Genomic DNA, 13128 nt, shown 5'->3' on the forward strand with positions numbered 1-13128 from the left:
TCCTTTCCTCTCCTCTGTCCTCTTCTTGTCCCTTCTCCTCTCCTCACATAACCTCCCCAGCCACTGAGCAGACCTGGTTCAAACAAATCAATATGTAGACAGACGGAGTCAAATTCTATTTCATTGTGCTTTGTTGGCATGGTATGTATGGTATCCATGGTATGTATGCACATTTACACATTGTTAAATAAAATAATGTCAAAATAAGTCTTTAACTGTCTTCATCCAGATGTCCTCTCCTCTCCTCTCTTCTCCCCTCCTCTTCTCCCCTCCTCTTCGCCCTCCTCTTCTCTTCTCTCCTCTCCTCTTCCAGCTACCCTTAGTATGATAAATAACCTCAATGCTTTGCTCTCTTCTCTTCCTCCTCCTCTCCTCTCCTCTCCTCTCTCCCTCTCCTCTCTCTCCTCTCCTCTCCTCTCCTCTCCTCTCCTCTCCTCTCCTCTCCTCTCTTCTCTTCTCTTCTCTTCTCTTCCTCTTCTCTTCTCTTCTCTTCTCTATCTCTTCTCTTCTCTTCTCTCTTCTCTTCTCTTCTCTTCTCTCTTCTCTTTCTCTTCTCTTCTCTTCTCTTCTCTTCTCTTCTCTTCTCTTCTCTCCTCTCCTCTCTCTCCTCTCCTCTCCTCTCCTCTCCTCTCCTCTCCTCTCCTCTCCTCTCCTCTCCTCTCCTCTCCTCTCCTCTCCTCTCCTCTCCTCTCCTCTCCTCTCCTCTCCTCTCCTCTCCTCTCCTCTCCTCTCCCTCTCCTCTCCTCTCCTCTCCTCTCCTCTCCTCTCCTCTCCCTCTCCTCCCCTCTCCTCTAGTAACTGACAGAGATGAGGGAGGATGTGAGAGTAGGAAGGGGGCATGGGAGGACATGAGCGTGCGATGATGTTTGAAGAACATAAAAAATGAAGAAAACAGAGCTTGGGCTCAGCGATATGGGTCACAATAACATCATCGTGTTTAATGTCACTATTCATACACAGTATATAATTATGCCTTATGTATGCAAAAACCATATGTTAAATAATCCCATTGATGTGCATCACGTCACACTGCATGGTGATGTCAACTGTGATATCAAACAACAGCTGTAATAATATTCCAATGAATATTTCAGATCTCATTTGAGCATGTTGTAATCCCTTTTGAAAGAAGATAAATGGTAATAATACACATTCTGTTATAGTATAATATATTAGATTATTATAAAATTGAGCCCAACAAGACACAGTCATGTAATGCATTGTGGCTTGTTCTAAAATCTGTTGTTTAGTAAATACAAAATAAAATGATATCCTGTGCAGCGAGTGTAAAATGCTTTTATTCCCCCACTGAAAGGAAAAGGTTAAAGTGTGTGGTGTGTGTGTGTGTGTGTGTATGTGTGTGTGTGTGTGTGTGTGTGTGTGTGTGTGGTGTGTGTGTGTGTGTGTGTGTGTGTGTGTGTGTGTGTGTGTGTGTGTGTGTGTGTGTGTGTGTGTGTGTGTGTGTGTGTGTGTGTGTGTGTGTGTGTGTGTGTGTGTGTGTGTGTGTGTGTGTGTGTGTGTGTGTGTGTGTGCGCGCGCGCGCGCATAAAGGTTTAATGACCTCTGCTCAGCGAACCGGGCTAACGCTCCTGCACGATATATCAGTGATCAGCACGGTATCGGCCGATGAGCATTACTGGGAAGATAAATATCAGAAAACTGGCTGGTGATAGTATTTTTTTTTATTGATTGCATCGGTCCGATGAGCAAAAGATTAGATTAGGTTAGGTTGTACTTTATTGTCATTATATTTACATACAAATACAACTAGATTTGGGACTCAAACTTAAGGTGCAGTAATAAAATCACACAAGTAATAAAAGAGAAACATAAAATACTATACAGAAACATAAAATACTATACAGAAACATAAAATACTATACAATAAGACAATGTTACAATACTGTACAATATACAAAATAACAACAATATGCAAAATAACAAGCACAGTGTCAGACGGTAGTGGGTGGGTATTGCACTGTGGATATTGCACATCAGGACGTTGCAGTGTGGGAGGAGGGGGAAAGGTTAGTGATTGGTGCATGTTAGAGTTCAGGGTGGTGATGGCTCTGGGGAAGAAACTGTCTCTGAGCCTGTTTGTTCCGGCTCTGATGCACCTGTAACGCCTGCCCGATGGCAACAGGTCCAACAGGTGGAAGCCAGGGTGTGAGCTGTGCTTGGTAATGTTTTTTGCTCTGTTGAGGTAGCGGGAGTTGTGCAAGTCCTTCAGGGAGGGGAGAGGGCAGCCGATGATTCTCTGTGCCGACTTTATGTCCCTCTGAATCGCCTTTCTGTCTGCTTCAGTGCAGCTGGCGTACCACACTGTTATGCAGTACGTCAGCAGGCTCTCAACAGCAGAGCGATAGAAGGTCACCATCACAGTTTGTTTGGGTAACATTACTTGCATGCACAGGATTGTGGGCTAACATTGTTTCAGTATGTACACAATTCAAGGAGGAACCTTTTCAAACCAGAGAGAGAGAGAGAGACCACTTCCGCATTATTTCCACTAGCTGCTCATAATTTCAACGTATCACAGTTGATTGTGGGCGGGCGGTGGCAGATCAGAATTCTGATTTTACACGTCACAGGAGTAAATTCAGAATGGCTAGTTTCAGTGGGGGGGTGTACTTGTCTAAGCTGAACTGCAGAGATGGGACTTGGTACAGATTTCACATTTAGTCAGTGTTGGTACAACCCCACATTGCTTGAAAACAATGCAAAACACTGGAAAAGGCCATTTTTACAATAGGGGACCTTTAATATCAGTATCGGCCAAAATTTTCACATCGGTGCATCCCCTAGTTCCTTTAGAGTGTCTGCAGTCAATGTAGTCAGTCAGCAGCTATGAGCGCTGTCCTGTCTAGAGGAACAACCTATTATAGACCACTGCACTTCCACGTTACATTGAGCTCATGGAGGAGAGAGCGGGGGGAGAAAATGAATGAATGTGGATGAGAGCCTTGACATTAAGTGGTTGTAGCTACGGCTGTGGGGGCGCTGGAGACATGATCCAATAGACTTTTATACGCCTGAGTCTCCTGAACACGGAGAGACCAATTGCAAGTTGATCGGCACTTTCTTGGCCGAGCTATAGTCGCTTTTTCGCATTTACTCCCGCAGATTGATGAACCTAGACTCCGTAGGTGCGAAAAAGTGACTATAGCTCGGCCAAGAAAAGTGCCGATCGACTTGGAATTTGTCGCGCCAAGCACCACAGGCGAAGTGAAGGAGAGGAACTTTAGAAGGGCTGTTCAAGGGGGGATCCCCCTACTTGGATGTCGGTGATAATAGTGTTGCTATGGATGATCGATGGGTGGAGAATAAAACAGGCGAATAGTTGGTATGTACAGTATGTACATATACATGTAATAAAACACAAATGGGGTACATAAGACATTTAGTTAATGATTTAAATAGAATAGAGCTAAGAAAAGCATAGGGAAACGAGCGCTCTCTACTTTTATGACTTTCTTTTGTTAATTGCTTTTTTGTAAATAGTCTTTTAATTCACAAAATAACCATTACAATTGCTATGAATAGCAAAATTCCCCTTGGCTTTGACCCCTCCTGGAGACTTGAACAGGGTAATCATGACGAGATGATGTTTTAAAGAAGATATGAAACGGCTCGACAAACAGCTGTTCTAACGGTAGAAAGATGCCGAGACAGATGTTGCAGAGAGGTTCTGTGCCCGTCATCAACCTACGTACTTCCCCGTCATCTCTTAGCGTAGAAAGCAGTTTTTCTTTTCTCTTTTTTCTCAAGGCATGTCTGCTTTATTAGACGGGACACAGTAGAGGCGGAATTGAAGGCCGATCGGGGTACAACACGATTCATGGATGTGGCATGCAGCTTAACTGTTGTGAAGGATCAGATTAAACCGAATATATATATTTATTTATGGATATATATTTAATAGTATTTGTATATCGTTTGATATCCCTTGTATATTCTTTGTACATATACACTGAATATCCCTTTAGTCTACTACAGCCCATAATAGTTCATTCTCTCATTGGACAAGAACCTGGCGCCAGCAGACAGGCCCCTTGAGTCAAGTTCAATAGTGCCGACGAACATGTCCCAACTAGCCCCGGTTCCGCGTAGGAATACGGCTACCGAAATACGAATGGTACTATTTGTTCACCGTGCATATAAATAGGGCGCAAGTAAAGTAGAACTTTCTTTTAGTCCATTAGTCCTTTACCCTCCAACCTAGTAACAGACGTGAAGCCTCACCCACGACCCACGTGTGGTGCAGTATGGCCTATTTTGGCCCCAGAATAGGCATTGAGACCTCGTGTAAATTCATAGCTGAATTGTCATAGTTTGGCACTGTACCGTCGAGTGGGACGTATTTCTATTAAGTAATAATAGTCTATTATGTATGGTGCATCGTTCGGTTAAAGTTCTAAAGTGAGCAGCACCCCCATCGTTCCTCGCGTTATCTAGAGTCTTAACCAGGCTGGGCAGACCACGCGTGGTGCTTTCATCCGAGGAGTTCTGGGCGAGGACGAGTGGACCTGCACATTGGATTACCTACCTGGACGACTGCTGAGCCTATACGGCATGGAATATCTATTTGCTTTGGGTGCTTTGATTTGTGGAGCGGATAACAGCCAACGCCAGTGAGTGTTGGAATTACCCCCGAGAGGAGCCCAGGTGAGACGGCGCTCAACCCAGACCGAGGCCGCCTCGCTTCTCCTTCGTTGTGGACCTACAGCTACCGTCTACAAGAGGGCCCAAGTGTATTCATCTGTGGATCAAGATCCTGCGGGCACTGTTTTCTGTACCTGAATTCTCCCCAGGAATCGTTGGCCAGATGGGATGCAGCTGACGGCTCTCCAAACCCCCCCCCCCCCCTTACTGACTTACAACCAGCAGGACCCCTTTAGTATCCCGCTATAATCCTTAAGTACCATCGCTATAGTTTCCCTAAAGAACCAGGTTGTATACTTGCTTCCTGCGTAACCAGAGATTGGACATTCAGTGTTGATTTGCCTACGAATACTCATTTGCCTTACAAGTGCATTCAAATCATAAATGTAATTAAGTGAATGTTGTATATACCTTTTGCTATATTAAACCTTCGACTGTTATATTTGTGTGGACCTGGTTTCATATGTGGGAAAGTGTTCATCATACTTAGATATCGTGTACTGGATGGCCAGAAGTTAAAGTACATCAAGCGGTAGTGGTTTAATGATACCATACTTATCAATACAGTCAGGGAATTGTACCCCTCAGTTACAATTGGTCCTTCGAGCCGGAGGGTAACTAGTGTAATATTAATATAGTGTTATTAATATTGAAATGGCCTATGATGAACACTCCACGAAACGGTCCTCCTAACGTAGAACGCCCGCGGCGCAGACGACAGACACCTCAGTACTTAGAGGATTACGCTGTCAGTCAACTACCTAGCCTTCTACAGACGGTAAACGCGGTAAAAGTAGAAAGTAAAATTATGTCTGACCTTAACGACCAGGTTACCCCGACCACAGAGGCCCTAGTGGGTTCTAATGTAACTGACCAAGCTCACGGTGGGGACCAGGAGGGAACAGACATGCCTTTACCCCCCGCCAATACCGAAGAAGTAGTCCCCGACCAGCTCCGGGAGGAAGACAACCCTCCAGAGGTGGAACCCTGCACGGAACAAGATGAGGAGAGCGCCGAGGAGATAGAGCTCCAGGACTCCCCAACGAGGACAGCCAGGAGCGGCTCACCTCTACAAGCGTCTTCCCCCAGCGAGGCGGAGAGGATGCTGTCACAGGCGTTCCTCGTCAGCCTGACAGCCTCTACCGAACGCGATCGACTCCAGGGTGAACGCAATCGACTTCAGGGTGAACGCGATCGACTCCAAACACAGCAACGGAGCGAAGAAGAGCACATACGCCTGGAGATGAGACGCCTTCAGACGGAAGAGAATATGGCAAGAGACCGGTCCAACACCCAGCGCGCCGCTGACGGTGCCCAAAGAGAAGCAGAGCGCGACATCGCTCTCATCCAGCGCGAAGCCGAGCGCGACAGACTACAAGCCGAGCGCGACAGACTACAAGCGCGCGTCATACATTGGCACACCGACGTTTCCAGACTTCACCCATGAGAATCGAGCACAGTACACGGAGCTCCGGATGTGCTTAGAGACAATGATGGTGGATGTCGTTGACGAACGCCACAAGTATGCAATATTACTGAAGCACCTGAAAGTACCCCGAGCGCACAATATAGTGCTAGCCTATGCCACCTCTACGACCCCATACACCGCGGCTCTAGCAGCGCTGGACCAGAGATATGGACGTATATGGGATTACGTAATCCAAGAGATAAGGCATATTGACCGCCTACCCCCAGCAACAGACAATCGCTCACTAGACGACCTGTCTATAAAAGTGCAGTCCCTGGTAGGGATGCTGGGAGCGCAACGAGAAAAGGGTATGCACGAGCTATACGCCAACTCTAACGTCGAGAGGATTTTAGAGAAGCTGCCGCCCGCCAGACAAGAGCGCTTTAGGCGGCAAAGAGACCACCGTGATCCTAACGGTCCCGAACCATCCCTCCTCGATTTAGCCGACTTCCTGACGAGAGAAGTCAGCAGCCTACGCTTGGATACATTCGTGCGGAGCACACCAAGCTCCAGAGAGGGACCTAGGAGAGTAAACGATGGAAGAAGATCAGTGACTGTCATGCACCAATCAGAATCAGTACCGAGCAGTAAGAACCACAGTACCCCCTCGAGAAAGGAGAAGTGGAAGATGGTGTGCCCGTACTGCGAGAAGGAACACTGGCTGTCACAATGTGACCTGTTCAAGAAGATGAACGCAGAAGAAGTGAGTCAATGGATAAAGTCCAACAGGCGCTGTTACCGATGTGCGCGCAGTCACATGGCAGCCGAGTGCCGCCTAAAGAAGAGGTGCAGTCGGTGTGACGGAGCCCACCTAGATGTCCTACACGACAGTAACAGAAGAAAGCCTGCACCTGCACCATCGAGCAGCACAAAGGCAAGTGTCATGTACATTGACCCCGCCAGCAGCAGCGGCGCCCAGGTGCTCTTAAAGGTAGTCCGTGTAACATTGAGCCACCAAGATAAAGTCATGGACACTTACGCCGTCCTTGATGACGGGTCAGAGAAGACCCTTCTCCTCGCATCCGCTGCGGCCCAGCTGGGACTGCGGGGGAGCGAGAACCAGATGACGATTCGGACAATAAGAAGAGATTTAAAGACGATAAAAGGCGAGAATGTCTCCTTCACTATCGCAGCAAGCGGGCAGCCAGAGAGACGGTATAGGATTACAAATGCTTTCACCAGCCAAGAAATAGGACTATCACAGTACACCTACCCCATCGCCAAGCTGATGGATAAATATGTGCACCTGCGTCAACTACCTATCCCGCTCATAGATGGCGCCACCCCGACCCTGCTGATAGGCTCCGACCATGCAGACCTCATAGTCCCGATAGACCGGGTCCATACAGGACCCAGAGGCTGTCCTGCAGCAGTCGAGACCCGCCTAGGATGGACACTACAAGGCCCCCTCGCTAAATCTCTCAACCGAACAGCAGCCACTAGCTGCCTCCACTCCAGAGTTACAGAAGAAGACACCACTCTCCTGCAGCATGTCGAGAGGCTATGGACACTAGAGACAATGCCCTTTAAGAACAAAAAGAAAGACATTCGTTCTAAAGAAGACATTTACGCCATAAACCTCCTCGAGCAAGGGACAAAGAGAGTCACAGTCGGCGGAGTGATGAGATACGCAACTCCACTCCTGAGGCGAGAGGGAATGCCCACCTTTCACGCCACGAAAGAAGCTACGGAGCGGTATCTATTGAACACAGAGCGGCGCCTAGCCAAAGACCCCGCTCAAGACAGTGTGTACCGCGCTGAGATTGAGAAGCTAATCACAGCGAGACACGTAATGAAGATTGACATTAAAGAGGCCGATCAGACGACCGAATCATGGTACGTGCCGCACCACAAGGTCCACCACAACGGCAAGGATCGCATTGTGTTTAACTGCAGCTACCAGATCGGATCCCAGAATCTGAATAAAGAGCTCTTGCCCGGCCCCACACTCGGCCCCTCTCTACTAGGCGTGCCACTACGCTTCCGCCAGGACAAGGTGGCTATCAGCGGGGATATCAAAGGGATGTTCCTGCAGGTGAGACTAGTGGAGGAGGATAAGCCCCTACTGCGGTTCCTATGGAGAGAGAGGATCGGAGATGAGCACCCAGCCATCTACCAATGGGAAGTCCTCCCCTTCGGAACCACATGCAGCCCGTGCTGTGCTACATTTGCACTGCAGAAACACGTCGCAGAGGACCCAGCAGCAGATGAAGAGGTCCGACACAGTGTGAAGAACAGTTTCTACGTGGACAACTGTTTACAAAGCGTTTCGACCCAAGAAGAAGCCGAGGCTCTCCTACTCAAGCTACGCGCCTCCCTGATCAAAGGCGGCTTTGATCTCAGGCAGTGGGCCAGCAGCGACCCGCAAGTATTTCGCAGCCTCTCCCCCGCGGACAAGGCAGCCAGTAGCGAGACCTGGATGGCGACCATCCCAGGAGAAGCCCAAGAAATGACACTAGGACTAGTCTGGCGCTTCAAAACAGACTCGCTCCACTATAGACACAAACCCCTGACCACGGAGCAGGGAAGGTCGACGGCGATACCGACCACCAGACGGAGTGTGTACAGAACACTCGCCAGACAATATGACCCGTTGGGATGTATTCTACCTTACACCACCAGGGCAAAGATGATTGTACGAGCACTATGGGACAAGGACCAGGGCTGGGACGACCCAATACCCGCACACCTTGCCTCCACATGGAGAGAGTGGGAGACGGAACTCCGCTCACTCCCAGGCGTCAACATACGCCGCAGCTACTTCCCATCCACAGTGAGGCCAGAGACATGCAAGATGGATCTACACGTCTTCAGCGACGCCTCCGAAGTAGCCTATGGATCTGTGGCCTACTTGCGTGCCCAAGAGAAGGGAGGAGAGATACACACCGCTTTCATCCTGGCTCGCTCAAGAATAGCCCCACGAAAGCAACAATCTATCCCGCGTCTAGAGCTCTGCGCAGCCCTAGCAGGAGCGCATCTAGCCACGTTAATCCAACGTGAACTCACCATCCCGGTGCAAAGAACAATCTTGTGGTCAGACTCTACGACAGTACTCACATGGATCAAGTCTGATTCATGCAGATACAAGGTCTTCGTGGGAGTCAGAGTCACAGAGATTCAAGAGTTAACAGAAGCAGCAAGCTGGCGGTATGTGGACACCAAACAACCCAGCTGACGTCATCACCCGGGGAATGTCCCTAGATGACCTCACCCGTCACAACATCTACAGTGACGGACCAGAGTTCCTCAAGCTCCCGGAAGAAGAGTGGCCTACGCCCACCCCACGGGAAGCGAGTAAAGAGGAGGCTGAAAACAAGAAACCTATGTTCTGTGGATTGAGCACAGTCGCCTCCACAGCCCCCAACATAGATGATTGCCTCACCCTACAGAGTGCGCAGATAAAGACATTCCTGTGGCACCACCCAGAGATTCAGCCCACCACTGACATTTCAGCAGCTGACTACGAAGAAGCAGAACTTCTTCTACTACAACGAGCCCAGAGAGACTCGTTCCCCAATGAGCTAGACTGTCTACAGGGAGGAAAGCCCGTCCCATCAGACAGCAGACTGCTCCACCTGGCACCCGAGAGTGACGCCCATAATCTCATCAGAGTGGGTGGTCGTCTGCGGAGAGCCCCCGACCTACCGGATGACGTTAAGTACCCGATAGTCTTGAACAGCCGACACAGGTCACAGAGCTGATCATAAAGAAATACGACGAGGATGTGCACCACGCAGGCGCAGAGAGAGTCTTCGCAAAGATCAGACGTCGCTATTGGATACTTCAAGGGAGAGAAGCAGTGCGACGCTTCCAGCGAACCTGTCTAGACTGCCGAAAGTGGCGCGCGCAGCCCAGCATACCCCGGATGGCTGACCTACCTCCCTGTCGCCTCCGACTCGGCGACAAGCCCTTTCACTCCACAGGCATGGACTGTTTTGGCCCGTTGTATATAAAGAAAGGAAGAGGAACCGAGAAGCGGTGGGGTATTGTATTCAAATGCATGACCACCAGAGCGATACATATCGAACTCCTTCCAACCATGAGCACAGACTCATTCCTTATGGCCTTCCGAAGATTCACATCGCGGAAAGGAAAACCGTCTACATTGTTGTCTGATCACGGGACAAACTTCAAAGGCGGAGAAATAGAGCTGAGAGAGCTTCCAAGCTATGGGCCCAGAACTTAAGACCCACCTCGCTCCATCCCAGATTGACTTCCAGTTTAACCCCCCGAACGCACCCCACTTCGGTGGAACCTGGGAACGAGAAGTACGTTCTATAAAGACAGCCCTGTACGCCGTGCTTGGGGCCCAGACTGTGGCGGAAGAAGTCCTAATGACAGTCCTCACGGAGATCGAGGGAGTATTGAACTCCAAGCCCCTCGGTTACGTCTCAAGTGATGTAGCAGATGTCGACCCAGTCACCCCCAACACACTCTTGATGGGGCGGCTGGACCCCGCGCTACCCCAGACAATGTACAGGCCTGAAGAAGCGAACGGCCGAAGAATGTGGAGGTACAGTCAAGTACTGGCTGACAAGTTTTGGAATAGCTTCCTACTCCACTATCTACCGTCTCTACAGACCCGCCAGAAGTGGGTAAAAGAGAGAGACAATTTGACAGAAGGAACAGTCGTCATGATTATCGACCAGTCACTACCCAGAGCTATGTGGCCGGCTGGCCGCGTAAGCAAAGTGATCACCGGTGCCGATGGCAAGGTCCGAGCAGCTGAAGTGCTCGTCCAAGGGCGAACTTACACACGACCCGTGGCGAGGCTAATAGAACTGCCAAGACTCCCAGACACTATCGATGATGACCATGACCCCATGACTTTGTGAGTTGACTGACCCTTACAGCGGACCTTGAGTGGTAGACAGTGCGGTTAATCTGTCTCTGCTTAGCTAATTAGGTGGGACTAATTAGGGGGCGGCTGTTGTGAAGGATCAGATTAAACCGAATATATATATTTATTTATGGATATATATTTAATAGTATTTGTATATCGTTTGATATCCCTTGTATATTCTTTGTACATATACACTGAATATCCCTTTAGTCTACTACAGCCCATAATAGTTCATTCTCTCATTGGACAAGAACCTGGCGCCAGCAGACAGGCCCCTTGAGTCAAGTTCAATAGTGCCGACGAACATGTCCCAACTAGCCCCGGTTCCGCGTAGGAATACGGCTACCGAAATACGAATGGTACTATTTGTTCACCGTGCATATAAATAGGGCGCAAGTAAAGTAGAACTTTCTTTTAGTCCATTAGTCCTTTACCCTCCAACCTAGTAACAGACGTGAAGCCTCACCCACGACCCACGTGTGGTGCAGTATGGCCTATTTTGGCCCCAGAATAGGCATTGAGACCTCGTGTAAATTCATAGCTGAATTGTCATAGTTTGGCACTGTACCGTCGAGTGGGACGTATTTCTATTAAGTAATAATAGTCTATTATGTATGGTGCATCGTTCGGTTAAAGTTCTAAAGTGAGCAGCACCCCCATCGTTCCTCGCGTTATCTAGAGTCTTAACCAGGCTGGGCAGACCACGCGTGGTGCTTTCATCCGAGGAGTTCTGGGCGAGGACGAGTGGACCTGCACATTGGATTACCTACCCGGACGACTGTTGAGCCTATACGGCATGGAATATCTATTTGCTTTGGGTGCTTTGATTTGTGGAGCGGATAACAGCCAACGCCAGTGAGTGTTGGAATTACCCCCGAGAGGAGCCCAGGTGAGACGGCGCTCAACCCAGACCGAGGCCGCCTCGCTTCTCCTTCGTTGTGGACCTACAGCTACCGTCTACAAGAGGGCCCAAGTGTATTCATCTGTGGATCAAGATCCTGCGGGCACTGTTTTCTGTACCTGAATTCTCCCCAGGAATCGTTGGCCAGATGGGATGCAGCTGACGGCTCTCCAAACCCCCCCCCCCCCCTTACTGACTTACAACCAGCAGGACCCCTTTAGTATCCCGCTATAATCCTTAAGTACCATCGCTATAGTTTCCCTAAAGAACCAGGTTGTATACTTGCTTCCTGCGTAACCAGAGATTGGACATTCAGTGTTGATTTGCCTACGAATACTCATTTGCCTTACAAGTGCATTCAAATCATAAATGTAATTAAGTGAATGTTGTATATACCTTTTGCTATATTAAACCTTCGACTGTTATATTTGTGTGGACCTGGTTTCATATGTGGGAAAGTGTTCATCATACTTAGATATCGTGTACTGGATGGCCAGAAGTTAAAGTACATCAAGCGGTAGTGGTTTAATGATACCATACTTATCAATACAGTCAGGGAATTGTACCCCTCAGTTACATTAACCCTTTCACTACCACACTACAGACGGTTAACCTAGTAAAGTAGTAGTAAAGGGTTAACCTTCTGTAGTGTGATAGTAAAGGGTTAACCTTCTGTAGTGTGGTAGTGAAAGGGTTAAGCTGCATGCCACATCCATGACCCGTGTTGCGTGTTGTAAAAAAAACTGCAGCTCAAAGTGCTTCACAACAGAAAAAAGACAGGCATAAAATGAGCACATAAAGTGCAGACATATAAAATCTATTTGAATATCTCCTCCCGCGATGTCATCGAATCCGTGTGTTGTGTTAATTACAGCTCAATGTAATGGTGTAATGGCTCTGGGGAAGAAACTGAGTTAAAGAAATTAACACAACACAAGGATTCCGTGTCCTCTGATGACATCACAGGAGGAGATATTCAAACTCTGCAAAACAGTTTACAGCCTTGGGTTATGTGAGATTATGTGCCAAAATAAATTGACGTTGTTTTTTTGGGTGAAGTGCCCTTTAACCCACTGATTGAATTGATGAATAATGTATAAACTAAATTAGGAACTTTTGTTGGGCAATACAACTAGTATTTTTATAGTGGAGTAGCAGTAGTGGTTTGGTGTAAACCCTTAATTATTCCCATACATAACTAAATGTATTATATAGAATTTTATTCTAGAACACACATTATTTGTTTATAGGACT

At 48.3% G+C, this 13128-nt stretch overlaps 1 protein-coding gene across 1 annotated transcript in view; it reads left to right on the forward strand.

Moving 5' to 3' along the window:
* The window catches only part of apaf1 (apoptotic peptidase activating factor 1), a gene marked incomplete at its 3' end in the record, with an annotated part of 195041 nt that overhangs the window by 92727 nt on the left and 89186 nt on the right, over positions 1–13128 (forward strand). The window lies entirely within an intron of this gene.

The sequence above is a fragment of the Notolepis coatsorum genome, assembly GCF_963971535.1.
Source record: "Notolepis coatsorum genome assembly, chromosome: 15".
Taxonomy (NCBI): Eukaryota; Metazoa; Chordata; class Actinopteri; order Aulopiformes; family Paralepididae; genus Notolepis; species Notolepis coatsorum.